The 6,448-nt window shown below is 35.1% G+C and overlaps 1 protein-coding gene across 6 annotated transcripts in view; it reads right to left on the bottom strand.

Annotated features, from left to right (window-relative positions):
• The window catches only part of LOC106880554 (uncharacterized), a 92,302-nt gene that overhangs the window by 70,631 nt on the left and 15,223 nt on the right, over window positions 1-6,448 (bottom strand). The gene's annotated exons all lie outside the window — the stretch shown is intronic.

The following is a 6,448-nucleotide window of genomic DNA, read 5'->3' as shown; positions in this document are numbered from 1 at the left end:
ATATATATATGTATATATATATATAAAATTTAATAAATGGAGTTATACGCATATGTTAAATGATTACTTTTATTTCCGACATATGTTTCGAAGATTACAAATGGTCCATTCCAAAGGAATGAGTGACATTGATAAAGATGTAATCTTCTCTTCAGGGAAATTCATAAGAACCAACTTAACCATAAGACATTACAACCTTATGTGACAACTGCGAGTAGAGAAGATTGCTACATATCTTATTTGAAAAAACCGTTGGAAAATGCAATGCTACGAGACAGTACGTTGGACGATGAAGGAAGAAAAGAAGGAAAAAAGAGAAAATTAGAATCTGGAAGTTGTTACTTGTTTGGAAACAGGTGAAGGTTGGTGAGAGGAAGGGCATCCGACTATAGAAAATCAACAACAACAAATTCCATCCAACCCATGCAAGCTTGGAAATGGAGACAATAAAGTACTGCTGTTGTTGCTGATGGTGATGGTGATGATGATGATGATACATACAAGAGCAGTGACCTCAATAACCTCGCTGGCTCCAAACACTGCATTAGGCATGCACACCACCAGCAATAAGTGGGCCAGCAATTACCAGACTCTGACTAAGTCCACTTTGTCCATCTCTGTTGTGGTCACCACTAGAATGTATTAGTGTACAGAAATAGACTGGACACTGAAGAGTACACAATATGCTCAACAAACTACATATGGCTCCATATGGCACCACTGTGTATTAAGAAGCTTGCTTCCCGACCACATGGTTCTGGGTTCAGTCTCACAGCATGACACCTTGGGCAAGTGCCTTCTACTATAACCTCAGGCTAACCAAAACCTTGTGAGTAAATCTGGTAGCTGGAAACTGAAAGAAGCCTGCTGTATATGTGTGCATGTGTGTGTGTGTGTGTGTGTGTGTGTGTGTATCTGTGTTTGACAACTGGTGGTAGTGTGCTTATGTTCCCATAACCTAGTGGTTTGACAAAAAGAGAATGATAGAATAAGTACTAGGTTTAACAAAATGTAAGTACTGGGGTTGATACATTCAACTAAAAATTCTTTAGGGCTGTACCCCAGGATGGCTGCAGTCTAATGACTGAAACAGGTAAGGTAAAAGACAAAAGATATGATGTTTTACTGTGTGTGCAGTATGGTACTCAGCTAGTTGGACATGGATCTGCAGGTTGCAAATCTGAGATAGGTCTATGGGTTGCACATTGTTGTTTGGCCAATTGTTTGACCTGAACTGCATAACAGCCGCAGCAGCAGCAGCAACAACAACAACAACAACAACAACAGCAACAACAAAAAAACAACAACAATAACAAAACAGCAGCAGCAGCAACAACATTAACAAAAGCAAAAAACAACAAGAATCACTACAACAATAACAACAGTAGTACTCACAATATACATACTCTACACAGTAAATGGATGAAACACTTACAATAGGCCCGGAAGCAACAAAGCAAAACTGATGTCAAATACTAACACAATTCTACATTCTTGAAAGACAATGGTGCAGACATTACAGAGATGCATCTGGTGCTGTTATAGAAATTCACATAAGACTTAAAAACATAATAACAACAATTCTTTCTGATTTAGGTACAAGGCCAACACTTTTAGAGGAGGGAGTAAGTCAAATCCATCCCCATCTTCTACTAGTGCTCAACTGGTACATGTTTTATTAACCTTGAAAAGATGAAAGGTAATTTTGACTTCAGTGGAATTTGAACTCAGAATGCAAAGAGCCAGGAGAAACACTGTATCAATCACATTTTGAGTGAGTGCAGTATATTAGCACAAAAGGAGTGTAAGCACAGACATGACTGTGTTGGCAAAAGAGTGCAATGGGATGTTAGCTGTGTGGTTTCAAAACAACAGGAAAGAGGTATGAACACGAACCAGAGGCTGAGGTAGAAAATGAGAATTACAATATCTTGTGGGACTTTACCACAAATGCTGATCATACTGTTGAGGCAAGAAGACCAGATTTGTTTATAGAGGACAAAATAAACAGTGTAGGATAAATAGATTTTGCAATTCCTCAAGAAAGTAGGTTCAGTATCAATGAAATTGAAAAAAATTAAGAAATATCAGGATTTAGCTAGAGAGCCGAGGAGATTGTGGAAGACTAAGACAATAATTATTCCTGTAGTAATTGGTGCACTTGGTACAACAACCAAAATGCTGCCTAAAAGGCTGACACAAATTGGAAATGAAACTCACATTGTCAAAAAAAAAAGTGGATTGAAAATAAAAGAAGCTGCATTTATTTGTGATGGATGCATAAATGTAATTTGAGTTTAAGTATGGATTTTGTTATGCTGTTACAATGGAGACTCTGATGATTTTGATTTTGTTTGGGACTGGACAAATTTGCCTGTTGATTGCAGGATATAACTCTTGTTATTGTTTTGTTTCTTTGACTCAAATTGTTTTGACGCATCATGACACATTTTATGCAATGCACATTGATCTCAGCGATAACTGCTCCAAGATGTCAAATTAAGCTGTAGAGATTTTAGTGATTGCTTTAACTTACTCTTATACCTAAGGATGGGTCTTCCTTTACCGTAGTATCCCTCTATTTGTTGGTCATACAAAAGAATTTTTGGAATGCGATCATCTTTCATTTGAATTATATGTCCTATATCCACCTGCACTGAAATCTCAATAACATGCTTTTGAGTTATAGAGACTTTAGTTATTGCTTCAACTTAAACAACAGCTACAACAGCAACAGCAGCAGCAACAACAACAACAACAACAATCCTTTCTACTAAAGGCACAAGGCCTGAAATTTTGGGGGAGGAGACTAGTTGATTACATCGAACCTCCCCGTACTCAACTGATATTTATCATATCAACCCCGAAAGGATGAGAAACATAGTCAATGCTGGTGGCATTTGAACGCAGAACATAAAGATGGATGAAATACCACTAAGCATTTTGTCTGATATGCTAATGATTTTGCCAGTTTATTTCCTTATTATTATTATTATTATTATTATTATTATTATTATTATTATTATTAATAATAATAATAATAATAATGATAATGATAATAATAATAATAATAATAATAATAATAATAATAATAATAATAATAATAATAATAATAATAATAATTAAAAGCAGGACTGAAAGCAGAGACTGAAGGTTTCATATTGGTGGCACAAGATCAAAGCTTGCTCACCAAAAACTACCAGGAAAACGTTCTTCAAAATGATTCTGTCCTTAAATGCAGATTCTGTGATACATTTGACGAAACAATACACCATGTCCTGTGCTGACATCAAACGAATACAAAGATTGCCATGATAGGGTAGAACAGTATTTACATTGGAAAATATGTAAACACTACAAAATCAGTACTCCTGCTTACCAGTATAAACATCATCCTGAGCCAGTTGTTGAAGGTACAAATGTTACTATCCTCTTTGATTTTCCAGTCAACACTGACGAAACAATCCAGGCTAATCTACCAGACATAATTATTAAAGACAGGGACGAAAACACTTGTAGACTAATAGATGTAAGTGTTTCCACTGATAAAAATATATCTGTAAAGGAATTTGACAAATCAAATAAATATAAGGACCTAGAAATTGAAATGCAAAGGACGTGGCATCTTAAAGCAAGAACTGTTCCTGTTATTGTAGGTGCCCTAGGTATGATTAAAAAGGGATGTCAGAAACATCTAGATAAGATCCCAGGAGAACCATGTCTCAGAGAAATCCAAAAGCTTGTGCTGACAAATACTGCCAACATCCTTAAAAAGACTATCCATTTAAATGTCTGTGTTGTAGTACATGAAGATATCTTACTACTACCTCAGCCCCTTCCCCTAATCAAGCTTTCAGTTATACTGTAACATCTCTTATCCTTCACTTGCCCTAGGACACTGGGTGTGTCTTGACAAGTGATTGTAACAAACTTGCAGATTAAAAGTAAAAAACAACAACAACAACAACAACAACAACAATGATAATAATAATAATTTCTAATGTAAGCATAAGGACAGCAATTTTGAGGGGAGTGAAGTCAATCAATACTATTGACCTCATTATATGTCAGGTACTTCCCGTTATTGATCCCAAATAGATGAAATGTAAAGTTGAGCTTTTGTGGGATTTGAACACATAATGTAAAATGCAGGAAGAAATAATGCAAAGTATTTTTTATCAATTCTCTAAAAATTCTGCCATTTAAAATTTCTAAATTAAACATGTGGCCAGCAATTTTTAGGAAAGGTTGAGGGTGGGGGTTAGTTGATTAAATCATCTCAATACATGACTGGTAAGGTAATGAGCTGGGAGAATCGTTAGCACAATCAGACAAAATGATTAATGGCATTTGTTCAAGCTCTTTACATTCTGAGTTTAAATCCTTATGAGGTTAGCTTTGTCTTTTTGGGATCAATGAAATAAAGTACCAGTCAAGTACTGAGGTCAATTTAATTGAATTGCTTCCTCCCTTCAAAATTGCTGGTCTTGAAGCCTGCATCCCATTCAAAGGAATGTTAAATCTTGGTCATTTTAAATGCCATGGAAATCAGACAACTGGTCTTATGAGTCTTAAGATTCAACAAAAAATAAAAACATGAGTAACCTTGGAGCATGAATAGCAAAGTTGACCTCTAACAGGATCTGAACTTATGAGGGGGTGCTGAAAAGTTCCTAGCTTGAAGGGTATCAGAAAAGGCCTGCTTGGAGGCCCAAAATTCCGAGTTCTTTTACAGGGCTTAGAAAAACTGAAGGATCACTGCAATAAGTATGTGCATCTGAGAGGGGAATATGTTGAATAAAATCATAATTAACTGTATTCATTAATCATAATTAACTGTATTCATTAATCATAATTATTGAATAAAAGCATAATTATTGAATAAAACCATAATTAACTATATTTTCTTTTACCCAAAACCAGGAACTTTTCAGTATCCCCTCGTAGAACATAAAAAGTTGAAAGAAATACTGCAAGGTATTTTCTGCAGTATTTTCTGTGATACTCTTATGATTCTATAGAAATGTGAGAATACAACATGAAGTGAATAATGTGGATGCATGTGAGTGGTGGTGGTGGTGGGAAAGACATGGGTTGGTTTTTGTTTACAATCTGAGTTACAGTTACTGTGTTGCTTTGGTACAAGAATAAAATTTAGCTTTCTAGAATCTTCTTTTATTAATTTTTTTTTCGTTTCTTACCACTTCCTTCTGTTATGGAAACAATAAATTTTTAGAGTTTATGTAACCAAAAGAAAAATAAATGTTTATTTAATATTTCATTTTTCAAAGAAAATTATATTTTGCATTATTTATTCTTTGAAGGTGATTTTATTGTTAAGCTATTTTCATTTAAAAGATTAAATAATTACATTAGAAATATTTAAGCGAAATAACCACAGACATACATACACTAACACACATGTACACATACTCACACATACACACTCAATCACATGCACACTCACACACAGACCCATACACTAATCTCACATACACACACACACACACGCACACACACACACTCACACACACACAGCAGAAACCTTTCCTGAATGCTTGCATCAAAGTGGATTCCACAATAGGTACTTAAAGTACCAGGTATTAGTGCTAAAACAAGCAACAGGTCAAGTCTGTCTGGTGGGATATCTATCTATCTATCTATCTATCTATCTATCTATCTATCTATCTATCTGTCTGTCTGTCTATCTGTCTCTCTATATATATGTACATATATCAACAAAAAGGGTACAACGAAATTGCTGTGGTGAGTGGAAAATCCAATATTGGACACACACATACTGGCACACATGCACACACACACACACACATAGAGAGAGAGAGAGAGAGTGAGAGAGAGATAGAAAGACAGACAGACAGACAGACTGACTGACAGACAGACAGACAGACAGACAGACAGACAGACAGACAGACAGACAGACAGACAGACAGACAGTCAGATAGATAGATAGATAGATAGATAGATAGATAGATAGATAGATGGTAGATGGTTTAAGAAAATTAGAAATGATTAAAAAACAACTTATGGTTGAATTTAAATGAAAGAAAGGAGAAAGATAGGTAAGATGGCTAGAAAATGTTTAAGGGAATGAAGGGAGCTAAAGAACTGTAGAAAAATAAAGTAGAGGGAGGTAAATAATGAAAGTGAAAGTGATAATTGTGCACGTGTGAGAGAGGGTGGGAGAGAGAGAAGAACATAAGACAGGGAAAGAAGAATTAATAAAGAGGAACCATTAGAGAGAAAGAAGAAGCTAAGGAAATTGGGCAATTTGGAAAATATGTGAAATAACTGCAAGATGGCTAGTGGATAGATGGATGGATAAACAGACAGACAAACAAATTGACAAAGATATAGACAGTGAGTCTGTCTGGCTATAGATAAATATGTATATATATATATATATATATATATATATATATATATATAT

The sequence above is a fragment of the Octopus bimaculoides genome, chromosome 13 (genome assembly GCF_001194135.2).
Source record: "Octopus bimaculoides isolate UCB-OBI-ISO-001 chromosome 13, ASM119413v2, whole genome shotgun sequence".
NCBI lineage: Eukaryota > Metazoa > Mollusca > Cephalopoda > Octopoda > Octopodidae > Octopus > Octopus bimaculoides.
The sequence above is the reverse complement of the archived record's forward strand: the minus strand, read 5'-3'. Positions and strand labels throughout refer to the sequence as shown.